Genomic DNA, 13587 nt, shown 5'->3' with positions numbered 1-13587 from the left:
TTATGAGGGCCAGCCAAGGGGGGAGCCTCAGCTGCACATGCAGAGTAGGCTACCTTGGCACCAGGCCAATCAGGGAGTTCAGGGGAGCTTGCCCTGCCCATGAGTCAGTAAGAGTTTACAGTCTTCAATTAGGTACGCAGAGGAGTGGCATGTACATGCAAATCAAGCATAGGGGAAGATGATCTTTTGCCCAATCAAGGGGATGCAGGACATGGGTGCTTATCTAAAGAGCATCACCCCTTGTTTGCTCAAGCTTTACAGCTGCAGTGCTCTGTCACGTAGGCTGGGGTAGAAGAATACCCAGAGCTCAGGCTAATAAATTCCAAGTAATGGCCGGGCCTCACGGCTCCAGGCAAGTCCTAATAAATTCCAAGCAATGGCCGGGCCTCATGGCTCCGGACAGTATTTAGGAGAGGGAGAAGGGAAGATGACTGCTTAGTGCCTGCCATGTAAAGGTATGACAAGCCTCTCCCCTTCACCCTCTCCAACCCCCACCCCCGCCACACACACACTGCAGTCGTTCCTGTCAGAGGGATTAGGGATACTGATGGGAAAGTCATTAGGGGGAGAGGGAAAGGGAGCAAATATGAAAGAGAGAAGACAAGTGCATGTCTGTTGGTAGCAAAAGGGGGAAAACCAACTTCCTAGCAGGGGGAAATGACTAACAATACTTGTAAGCACCACAAGGGGAGAGTGTGCCTGGTATTATGCTCCTAATAAGTCACATCAGTCTGAGTTTCTGTACACCCCCTGGGGACCCAGACTAAAGAACACTGCAACATTCAACCCTGGGTCTTCCAGGTGCACAACACACTCTAAAGGCCATACCAGCGGCATACGATGTGGAAACCCCACTAGGTGAAATAGACTCCACCACAAACACCTCCGTAGCCTGAGAACTCAGGACAAACTACATGATATGTGAAGAAGCCGAAGACAGTTATTCCAAGGGTATTGAATTTTTAGAGGGAGACAAACATTTTTGTACTACTTTAATGCCCTACTTGCTGTATTAAGATAGGTGTTGTTCTGGCAGACCGGTGACTGACATTGCCAGTGTCTGACTACCAGCCCCATTGTTTGTGCAAATAGCATCCAGTCATGTACGGATTTATTCTGCACTCGTCCATGTATATGCAGTTAACCTACAAGTGTTCAATCTCCCTCTCTCAATCGTGTTATAACATTAGCACCACGGGCTAATCAGTGACCCTGAAAACAGAAATTTCTTATGTTCCAGAGAGACAATCAATAAGCTTTTCTACCATAAATTAACAAGGCTGTCTCTAAGGTGAACCAGAGACAAATAAAAAAACCAATTATTGAGAAATGGATTTTCAGCTCGTACTTAATCCTAGCTGCAATCGAAGAACAACTAGTTCTTATGACATGTCCCTTCTTAATACTCACCCTCGTGGAGGGAACACAGGGATAGATGCTACAGCAAAGTGTGGTGAAGAAATTAGATAGTGGCCTAATAGCATCTGGGGTCTCAAGGGCTTGTTTTTAAACAAGGAGCCATCTAAGTGAGACATCAACTAAGCCTATGTGGAAGAAGCACAACATGCATTACCCAAAGATTAGAAACCTTATAAAACAAATATAAAGGAGTGAATAACATCAGAGCATAAATAATAAGATTCTGGTGTGCACAAGGCTATGGCTTACATTGGAAGTTCAAAATACATTACCTGGATATTCACAGGCAATAAGGCTCCAGTGATTTCTCTCTCTACTCATAATTGATTGATAGGAATTACCTGGTTATCAGACACACTATTGGCGAGATGAATACAGTAGATTAAAATGATAATTCTGACTTGAATGGTTAAAACTTTGTTACTTGATCTCCTTTTTGATACACTTTGTGATTGGTTTGGTTTTTAATATTTTCTGTGTTTTTTCATATTGGGGCTTGTTCCTGTTGTCCAGTTATGAGAATTTTTTATTTTCTTTAAATTGAGTTGTAACCCACTGAAGGCTGAAATTCTTGATTTTCCTCAACATGTGCTCCCTCTCTTCCTGGAGGCTCTGGACCTTCGCCTACATTTCTTCAACACATCAAAACAGCAGGAGACCAGGCTTCTGCATGCAGAAGCTCCTGACTCACAGCCAATGTATCTTCTCCTAAGTGCATCAGCGACAGGTAAAGCCAGGATAGCACCTCTGTGGAGACCAGCACCCATGACGTCATGACATTGCTGGCCTGCTGCAGGGCTTGTCCAAATGCTTGGCAATTCTGACGTTCCTGAGGCTTCTCAGTCATCCCACTGGGCGAGTTGTTAGCATGCCTGCTATTTTCCTGAGTTCCTGGGTGAGGGACAGCCAGATGACTCTTCCCGTGCCGCAGCTGGCGGGACAGGACCTCCAACATGACAAGAGAGCTCAGCAAGCTCTCTTCCAGGTCAAGTCGAGACAAGGCAGTCTGATCTGTAGGATGGCCCAATGGAAGGTGCTCTGTCTCAGAACTTCTGTCTTTAAGGCTCTCCAAGCCTTTCTGGGATGTGTTTATACTCTTTTCCTCTTCTGGTGCGGGACTCAACCAAGTCCCCAATGAGCACGTCAAGAAGCTGGGGGTGCCAATCGAAGCATCCTGAAGCACAGAAGGGAGGCATACGCTCTGGCAGAGATTTTCCAGCATGATCGAAGTGTTTACACCTTTTTCCAGCCGTCAGTGGGGCCATCCAGGGCCCTGGGTCAGAGACAAGAACCACGCCGGCGTCTTCTGCTGGGCTTAGAGCTGCCTCAGACGTTGCTTCTCCTGGATCTGGTATCGGACATGTGGGCAGAAGACCGTCCATAGCTGATACAAGTGCTGCATCCTTCAAGTCAGCCCCTCCCCCATCCCTGGGGGGAGCTGGAAGGCTCACGTCTTGTTCCTCTATTGCTCTGCGCTCACCAGTTTGTTCCCCAGGATTGACAGGGAAATCTGCTTCCCAAGCAGGTGAAGGGGAAAGCGGGGCCAGCAAGCAGGGTCAGAAGGCATTGCGTTCAGAAGGAAGCATGCTCTCAGGCACAGCCTCAGTCCCACTGTCTCCCGGGCTCTCCTTGGCGCAGTGCAGTTGCTGCCCAGAACAGGGATTTGGTGAACACTCCAAAAGGTGGCATGGGAGAGCCTGAAATGTAGGTTTCCCGGGCATGGGAGCAGCGACATCTGAAGCGGTCTTTCATACAGGGCGCCATCCCCTTTCTCCCCAGGTCTCCTGACCTCCAAGGCTCCTCAAGAGAGATGCTGTCTGTCTCTGTCATGGCAGCTACAGGAGCCACAAGGGGAATGTCTTGCTGATGGTCCACTAGAGAGGGGCCAAGGACCCTGGTTTTAACCAGATCGCTGTCCAATGGCTGTACTGCTTCTTCAGATGTTTTGGGAGTAGAGCTGGTATTAGGAATCTGGTCTAGGAGCTGCTCATCCGAGCCACGCTGACAAGCTTCCAACCACGTTGGGGGAGCGCGGAATAGTTCTGAAGGGAAATCGGTCCTCTTGGTACAGACAAGAACCTGTGGAGATGACGTGCTGCTTTTCTGCAGCGTCTGCTTGCATGAAAGTGGGGTCAGCGAAGGGCTCCCCAGATGCCCTTCACCAGAGTTGGTGCAGGTACTGGGCTGCAGATTCAGTTCTCAGAGAGGAGTTCTCAAAATGGATCTCCCCCCTGGGGCGCAGCTGATGCACTGAGGTGCAGTTAGTTCACCTCCACATCTCCGACACCGAAAGGAGCTCCATGGCACCCCGCCGCAGGCACAGATGCCTGTTGATTGTTTTCTTAAAGCCCCAGTGTTATTGTTCATTTTATAGATCTCCATTGTTTGAAAACATAACCGTGGAGTTCAGGTCTGGGTTTGATGCGTAACAAATGGCCATAGTTTCATAGTTCCATCAATCTCTGCCTGACTGGTAAGTGTGGTCTTTTTGATGATTGACTTTGGTTTTGCATGTCTCCTCTCCATCTGGGACCGTCTAATAGGATCCCATTCAGTGAAGTCAGTAGTTGTAGCCAGGGACCATCTAGTTCTTCTGGTATCAAAGTTGTATAGGTGGACGTTCACTTGGTCCCTTAGTTCTTTGGACTAATTTTCCCCCACTAACTCCAGAACAGACTCGTTTTTAAATGTGTCTTTTGTTTCTTCACTTTATTTTATGTCCCAGATCATAAGAGACCAATAGTTCTACCTTAGGTGGATATTCACAAACTTTTAAGATTATAGTCTCTATTATCAAAGTAGGATATAGAACCCTTTTGCAGTTCTCTGCTAATTGACCTTGATGTTCCTAGAGACTATGGTTCTGAGTTCCCAGGTCCAGTGACTTTCTCTCTTCAGGTGTTTAGTTATGGCTAAGAAGTTTTCATAACTTTGCCTCGCTATGCTCTATTATATCTGCAGCATGTGTAAATACATATGTAGACATACCCTCTGCCAAGCCTATACATTATCATCGGTATAGCTCCAGTCTCCTTTCCACCCCAGTTTAGCCTTCATAAGTCTAATATTTCTAAATGTTACATAGATTATTCCGTGGCCATGATGGTCGTCCTATGTTTCTTTTCACTCATTAAAAGCTGACCTATTTTTCCAACCACATGGCCTTGTGTCATGTGGTCCCTGCTTATTCATTTCCATTAACCCAATTCTTTCACAGAAGAACTCGGGGCTTCTTGTTTTGCCTCATTTCAGCGACTAGAACAGATTACGTTCTTTTTAACCCCAGGGTCTTTGGAAACACTATTTTAACTGTCTAGAAAGATTTTTCTCGAATCTTCACATTTTTGGAGGTGTCTTATATTTTTAGAGTCAGCTAAACTGTTATTGTGGTGCTGGCCCCCAAATAATGAATATTCTATGAATTTCCAAGAGAAAAAATGTCTTAGAAAAAATAAAACCATTATTTTCCTTAAAAGTTAGGATGTCAAGATTTCACCTTGCTCACATTAGAAACATCCCATTAAAGAATCTAGAGAAATGAAGATTGATTCCTTACCATATTTGGTACAGCCAAAGACCAATTGAATGATGAAAGTCCTCCATGAGATGGAGTTACACAGTAGTCACAAGAATGGACAAAAACCGTGCACTGATGATAAAGATGACTAGACCGGGCATTATTTTGTTCTGTTTTGTATAAAGTTGTCCACAGTCAGAGTTGACGAGAGGGCATAAATAACAACAATCTGGGAACGTCAATGTGCAATGGGAGACCAAAGCATAGGCACCCAGTCTTGCCTGGAAACTACATGGGAGGCCTTGGAAAGCTAAATCTGGTGGAGTACAGCGGCACCATTTAAACTGGACTCGAGTTAGAGTGGTCTCGGTGGTCTTAAGGAGGCTGGTGTGATGGTGGCACAGTTTAAAATCACTCTCAGTGTAGCAACAATGAAACTAAAAACCTTCCTCTAGTTCCTGAACGCTTCCTCCTCTCCCAATCATCATGACCCCAATTCTACCTTGCCTTGTGGACCTGGTTATACCAGAGGATGTACAGCGGTGCAGTGGGGATCTGGAGGCACAGGGAATCTAGGACAGACGAACCCCTCAACACCAGCGGTGGGAGTGGCGACACCAGGAGGGAAGGGCATGTAGAAAGGGAGAACCGATCTCAGAGATCTATGTGTAACCTCCTCTCTGGGAGATGGGCAATGGGGAGGCGGGGGAGGGGAGACGCCAGGGAGTGTAAGATAAGATATAACTATTTATAAACTATCAAGGGACCAGGGGTGGGATCGGGGAGGGAAGGGGACGGGGAAAAAAAAGGGAAACCGAGCTGATTCCAGGAACCCAAGTGGAAGGTGAATTATGAGAATGACGAGTGCAACGAATGTATAAGGGTGCCATGCTCAATTGATGTATGTACAGATTGTGATAAGAGCCTTATGAGCCCCAATAAAAAGATTTAACAAAAATCACTCTCTACATGCTGCCACTTGGTGTTGACTAACATCTAGGAGCCAAGCAGAGGCTGTCTGTTGCTTCCACAAAGTATGGTGATTGGGTGTCCAAATTAAAACAAAATAATAACTTTATAAACGGTAAAGTTCAAGCTGTGAAAACCTTTTGAGTTCCATCTTAAAAAGTTATACATTCCTTATACTGATTACAACAATTGAAACATAATCACCACCTGCCGTGAGTGGGGGACAAACAACAGAAACTGGAGGGGGGAAGGGAGACAGTGCGTGGTGTAAGATATGAAAATAATAATAATAATGTATAGTTTACAAGAGGGAAAAAAGAGGATCTGAAACCAAGGACTTAAACAGAAAGTGAATGTTTAGAAAATAATGATGGCAGCAGATGTACAAATATGCTTGATCTAATTGACGTTATAAGAGCTATGAGTACTCAAGAAAATGATCTTTTAATAATAAAAAATACAATAAAAACAACAACAAAAAGTTTCACATTCCTTATACCACATTTTACAGTTCAAAACAGGGTTAGTCAATATTCAAGGAGAGGAAAGCTGGGCTCCACTTGTCGAGTAGGGAAATGACAAAGTCATATTAAACATAGTCAAATGAGAAATGTTTCCTATTACCACATTTGGAAACATAACCTACAAAAGCATTCTAAAATCTCTTCATAGATTGCTTGTTTAAGGGCCTTAAATTAGGAGTCAATGGACACTTTGGGAGTCTTATGATTCAACCTGGCTTATTTTTGGATGGTTTCTTACTACTTTTGAATCAACACACTCATGGGCACTTGACTTTCAATACTACCATTATTGTTGCTGTGGAGTAGGGCCTTAACTGATGGTGATTCTATGCTCAAATGGATAAAAGACTACCTGGCCCTATACCATCCCCATGATCAGTTAGGGGTTAAGTCATTGTGATCCATACATGGCATTTACATTAAGCAATATGTGCCAGTAGATTGCCAGACCTTCTGAGTGCAACCTTGTCTAGAAGCTCCTCTGAAACCAGTTTAAATATCATAGCAATGCTCAAACCTCCCCCGTGATGAATGTGTAACAAGTCCATGTTTGAGAATTAAACCAGGTCCACGACATGAAAATCAATAACCTACCACTCTCCTCACTGACTTCTTCCTCCTCCTCCTTCAGGACTTCTTCCTCTTTTCCTTCCCCTCCCCCTTCCCCATCCCCTCCTCCTCCTTCTCCTTCTCCTCCTTCCTCTCTAACAGTTCTAATGACATTTATTTCATGTAATTTATAATCCAATGCTTTAAATCTGTTTTAAAAGTTGTAAAAACATCATCACAATAAATTTTTCGAGCATGGTTTTCGTTCTTGCACCTTTTATTATTGGTGCCCCACTTCCCATCCCACCTCCCTGCCATAACTCTTAGGAACTATAAATGTAGTTACTGTGTCTATAGATTTACCTATTTTGAGTTTTATGTATTAAAATCATACAATCCCCCCACCCAACAAAGACAACAACATAAAGCACAGAAAATCTTAATCCAAGTGAAAGCAGAAGACAATAGAGACTTGTGTTGTTAGGTGCCACCGAGTTGCTTGGGACTCAGTGAGTCTGTGCACAGCAGAGTGTGAGACCGCCTGCTGCTACATCTTCCTCCCAGGCCTTCTGATGGTTCTGCCCTTTGTTGCAGCCACAGTGTCCATTCATCTGTCAAGGGTCTTCCTCCTTCACTCTGTCCCTCTCCTGTACCATTTCTTCTAAAAACTAGACGAGATTAAAATGTGTCAAAAGAGAAACCAAATAATAATATGTTAAATTTCCTTCACTGAGATTATTTTTCAACCCTTGGAGCATACAGGCTAGTGTGATCTGTCTCTGTGGACATAGGTGAAACCTCACTTAGGTGGCTGCTTATGTTAAGACAAGTGGTTACGACCCCACACACTGCTCTTCCTGAGAGCAGGGCACAACGTACTTTTGCACCGCATTTTGCTATATCGCCCCTGTCTTCAGTCGTCACTTCCGTAAGGTGAGAACTGAGCAGGGCTACATCATAAGAATGGATTTTCCTATTGACTCTCACTAAACCAAACCCACTACTGTGTACTTGATGTTAATACATAACAACTCTAAGTAGGGTTTCTGAGACTATACATTTTTTATGGCAGTATTCAGCCTCATATTTCTTCCTTGAAGTGGACTGTGAGTTGGATTTGCCAACCCTGAAATTAGAAACCCAATACCTAATCGACAACCCAAATAGCAATTGATAAATTAATATTAATTACCAAAAGATATGATCCCCCTCAAGTCTATACTCATATATGCAGCCCACTATCAATATAATGAGGAATCTTGGGGTAATTTCAGTTAGGCATTGTGCTATTAAATTTGATTGTTGGTTCAAATCCATCAGCCACTTCTGGGGAGAAATTTGAGGTTATTTACTGCTATATTGATTTAGAATCATGAAAATGCTACATAGGATCTAAATGAGTTGGAATTATTATGGCCATGATTTTTGTTGTTGTTGTTGTCATCGTTGTTTTTGCTTGTTTGTTTTGCCAGTGGGATGGCTTGGAATGAAAGATGGCACAGTAGTTGGGGATGTGATTCTAGTTGTTCTGTGATTAACAATCTATAGCATCAGTTTCCTCTTGTGAGACATGAGTGCTTTGGACTCGATGACATCCAAGACTTATCTTAACCTTAAATTATTCATATTTTCAAATAATTTCAGTGAATGATAAAATTTTCAGATGTATTTTCAAGAGTATTTGCTTATTAATTAAACTTCAAATAGGTTACTCACCACTTCTTCTATTTTAGTAAAATATAACTATTTAAAGTATGGGATTTTTTTCTAGTATATTTTTTCCCTAATCAGTTATTGCTGAATTATTTGCAAGTAGATGAATTTAATTGTTTGGACTTGTTTCTCTTAAGTGTGGTACACATTGATTTGCTTTTCCAACTAAAGATTAGAACATTTGGAATTATTTGGTGATTTGGTTAGTATTTAGCCAAGGAAACGTCTTAATGGCATATTCAGGGAATCAAAATTCTGAGAAGCTACCCATTCTTGCAGCAAGAAGCATATTTGTGTGAAAGTTCAACAGTTTGATTATTTCAGATGTTAGTTTGATTATTTCAGATGTTGGTCCCCAAATTGAGTCATGCATTTACTATGTGTCATCCTTGGATAGCTATTGCACAATTTTTGGGTCCCAGAAATCTTATGAGGTAGGTGGTATTATTATTTCTATTTTATAGATTATGAAAAAGAAGTACAGAGCTATAGCAAGTGGCTGAACGTCTTATATTTAAAAGTAATCAAGCTGGGAGTCAAGTAAGTTAAATAAGTGGATCTTATGTTTAACCCCTATACATGTATTCCTTCCCAATCTTGAAATCTTACCCCCACCTGTCCTGAAATTGCACTCCTAAATTCAATAGGGCATTCCAGAAGTGAGGCTATAATGTTAGGACACCAACTAATGTATTTTTCAAGTACTGAATCCTTTCCAATATTGAATCCTAGACTGAATGATGGGACAGATATCACAGGGTTTGGGAGCTTAATGGGCTTCATCTCCAACATATTTAAGAACTTTCTCTTATGCATCTGTCATCCTATCATAGTCCTGTAAAAAAATAATTATTCTACCTCTAATCCTACACTGCCAGAAGTTAATTTTTTGTTGTTGTTTTTTTCCTATCCAGTATTGCTACAAAGTATTCCAAATTCATTTTCATTGGGTCAAATCAGACTCATTAATAACATAAGTTAATTTTTAAAAATTCCTCTCTTGTAACAGACTTTTAAAAATAGTGAAAATTATATAGGATGGCAAACATGTTGTAACTTGAGAATTTATCTGGAGCATTTATTTAACAGGAACTATTTTGCATATTCACTTCCATCTGCCTATAATATATTCCCCTGGATAAAACTACTTCTTGTTCTGAATATTTAACATTTATTTTTTTCCCTTATGACTCTTTAATAAATTCAGATGTTTATTACCAACACAATTTAGGCAGTTTGAGGTACTGTAAATATTGTATATACATTTAAACTTAGCCATTTATTCACATACTTTGAGACTGCATACAAAAGTCATCTATGAATAATCTGCAAAGCATTGCAAACTCTGCGCTTAATCATTTGTAGGACTGATTGCAACGGTTTTAATGTCTTCTACGGTGTAGGATCTACTATAAAGCACTTTTCGGGTGTTATGGACTGGATGGCTTTATTGTCTGAGGTGACAGAAGATTAGTTTGGGCTGGTTGTGGGTGCCTTTTCATTTATGTCTGTGATCCTATTAAGCCACAGAGTTCTTGTCTTGGCTTCAGTAGAGATGTTGCGGGGCTTAAATAAGTTACTGCACACACAGGTACTCTCATAATTGCTTGATCATTATTTGTACCTTTGACGGCCCTTCCTGCCCTCTGGGACTGAAAAATCTTAGCAGCTTTCTTTCAAGTCTCCTGATTATCAGACTCCTCAAGGAGAAAGTGGTCCAGGTTTTACATTTACTCCTCTGATATAATCCACTGGCTATGTTCTGAAGTTTTTCCCATCTGTTTTCCTGTGACTGGCTTTCAGAATTTCAATGCCCAAACTCTGTTTGATAAATTAACACTGGACCATGTGCCTGACAATCAAATAACATAGTTTCGAATGCCTCCCCCCACTGGCTCTGGAAAGTGTGTACCAATCCACCTGTGTCTAGCCTTGCATCTTATCATTCGACCACATCCTGAAATAATCAGGGCTGCGTCTCTAGGAGAGCAATAGGCTAAGACCTGTCTTTGATACTGCATGCTCTGGGTGGTACAAAGAGTCAAACACTCCACTACGTAACCAAATGGTTGGTAGTTTATACTCACACAAATGCACTTCCAAAGCAAGGATGGGATATGCTTCTAAAAGGCTACAACCTTGAAAACTCTATGTAGTGCCATGCTACTGTATAATACCTGGGGTTACCACGAATTTACCTAATAGCAATTGCTTTTCTTTCCCCCTCCCCCACTCCTCCACGTCTCTGTATCCCCTCTCCTCCTTTCCACATCCCTCCATTCTCCTTTCTCTTCTCTCTTCTTTCAGAAAAGGTGTTTGTCAGGGTTGTATCTTCTCACCATATTTATTCAATCTGTATGCTGAGTAAATTATCCAAAAACTAGATGAGGTAGTTAGTTTATTGTACCAATCTGGCCAATAAATACATGTGGGGTTAATTGGAAGGTGGAGGGATAAATGGCTCAGCGAGACTTACCTTTCTAGTTCTCAATTCTGTTGCTTTGTGATGGTCAGACCAGGGTGCAGCTCCCTTAGCCAATTCCTGATTCAGCTGGCAAGGCTCACTTCCTACCAGACATCCCCAAGGAGAAGGCACATGGACCTACCCTGATGCAGCCCTTGGTGTTGGAGTAGCCGTGTGGAGACCCCTGCCAGCGCTGAGATGCTTACACACTCATTCGGCTTTCTTCCTGCAGTCGGCGTCATTGAGTGTGTTCTGTGAAATGGAGGAGGACTTTGTGGATTGGTGCCAGACATATGGGCTAATGTTGGACTTGTGGGCTTGGACAGCGCTCAAGTGGGATGTTTTCTTGATGTGCACTTAACTTTTTATGAAACTCTCTCTTATACATGAGTGTCTGTAGCTTTGTTTCTCTCATGTACCCAGCTAGACTAACAATTATACGAGGAAGAATTTTGTATCAGGATTTGAGGAAGGTTTTTGTTGTTTCATTTTTGTTTTTAATCATGTAATAAATGATTAAAAGAGCTCTTATAGCTCTTTTCACAATACATACATATATCCATTGTGTCAAGCACATTTGTACATTTGTTGCCATCATTATTTTCAAAACATTTTCTTTCTACTTGAGCCCTTGGTATCAGTTCATTCCCCTCCCCCCACAACGTCCTCCCTCATGAACCCTTGAAAATTTATAAATTAGTTTTTTCTATGTCTTATATTGACTGCTGTCTCCTTTTACCCACTTTTCTGTTGTTTGCCCTCCTAGAGGTGGTTATATGCCCATCAATGTGATCAGTTCCCCCTTTCTTCCTCCACCTTACCCCTTACACTCTTTGTATCACTATTCTCATTGTTGGCCCTGAGGGGTTTATATGTCCTGGATTTTCTGTGTTGCAAGCTTTTATCTGTACCACTGTACATGCTCTGGTTTAGCTGGATTTGTAAGGTAGAATTTGTAAGGGGTCATGATTGTGGAGTGGGGGAGAGGAAGCATTAAAGTACTAGTGGAAAGTTGTTTGTTTCTTCCGTGTTATATTGCACCGCACAGGCTGATGTGCTTTTTTTTTGCTTCTCAGCTAGATGGCCGCTTGTTTATCTTTAAGCCTTTCAAACCCCAGATGCTATATCTTTTGATAGCCGGGCACCATCAGCTTTCTTCACCACATTTGCTTATGCACCCATTTTGTCTTTAGAGATCCTGTCAGGAAGGTGAGCATCACAGAATGCTCAGTTATTATAACAAAGTGTTCTTACTTTTAGGGAGGACTTGAGTAGAGGAACAATGTCTGTCTGCTTCTTAATACTTAACATACAAATATATGCACACATATTTATTTCTATCTCTATCTCTTCCTCTACCTCTACCTATATCTATACCTATATCTATCTATCTATATCTATATGCGCCAGTATTTAGACAGCTATAAGGGTCCTTTGCCTCTGAGATCTTTCCTCTATTTCCTTTTACTTTCCTATTGTCCCACTCTTATGTCCGACTTTTATTTGGATTTTAGTAATTCCTCTTGGCTACATTTCAGTTGAGCAACTACATACTCATTAAGGACTGTTTTTAACAACTAACAATATTCAGGTGGCATAACCTTGCTTGCTGAAAAGTAATGAAGACTTAAAGCACTTTCTGATTGAGATCACATATTGCAGCAAGATTAAATACAAATTAACAGCAACAGCAGTGGAAAAAGCCCTCAAAACTGGACCAATAGCTAACATCATAATAGAGAAAAGATTGGAGTTGTTTGGATCCACAATCAATACTACTTGAAGCATCACTTAAGAAGTCACATGACACATTGCATTGGGCAAATCTGCTTCACAAGACCTCCTTAAAGGTTTGAGGACTAAAGTGTACCTGAACCAAGCCATGGCCTTTTTATATGTATGTGAAAGTTGTATATTGAATGAGGAAGTAGATGAAGAAAATTGGTATATTGGGATTATGGTGCTCATGAAGAATGTTAAAGGTGCCATGGATTACCAAAAGAACAAACATCTCTTTTGGAAGATGTATAGCCATAATATTTCTTAGAACTGAGGATGGCAAGATTTTGTCTTATGTGCTTTGGATATGTTACCAGGAAAGACTAGTCCCTGGAAAAGGACATGATGCTCAGTAAAGTAGAAGCACGGTGAAAAAGAGGAAGACTTTGGAAGAGATGGATTGACACTGTGGTTATAACAATGGATTCAAACATAACAATAAATTGGGAGGATAGCATCGGACCAGGCAATATGTAGCTCTGTTGTGCATAAGTTTACTATGAATCTGAACTTATTTGATGGCAACGACAGCCACACTTTCTCTCCTCCTATCCTGTTCCCTCCTTTTCTTTTCCTCTCCTCTCCTTCCTTTCTTTTCCTTTCTCCTTTCTTCCTTCCTTCCATCCTTCCTTTCTTCCATCCTTCCTTCCTTC

At 41.8% G+C, this 13587-nt stretch overlaps 1 pseudogene; it reads right to left on the bottom strand.

Annotated features, from left to right (window-relative positions):
• Positions 1 to 1932: 1932 nt before the first annotated feature.
• Positions 1933 to 13587, bottom strand: part of LOC142442443 (sperm-associated antigen 5 pseudogene) — a 47007-nt pseudogene continuing 35352 nt past the window's right edge.

This window comes from Tenrec ecaudatus, chromosome 3 (assembly GCF_050624435.1).
Source record: "Tenrec ecaudatus isolate mTenEca1 chromosome 3, mTenEca1.hap1, whole genome shotgun sequence".
Taxonomy (NCBI): Eukaryota; Metazoa; Chordata; class Mammalia; order Afrosoricida; family Tenrecidae; genus Tenrec; species Tenrec ecaudatus.
The sequence above is the reverse complement of the archived record's forward strand: the minus strand, read 5'-3'. Positions and strand labels throughout refer to the sequence as shown.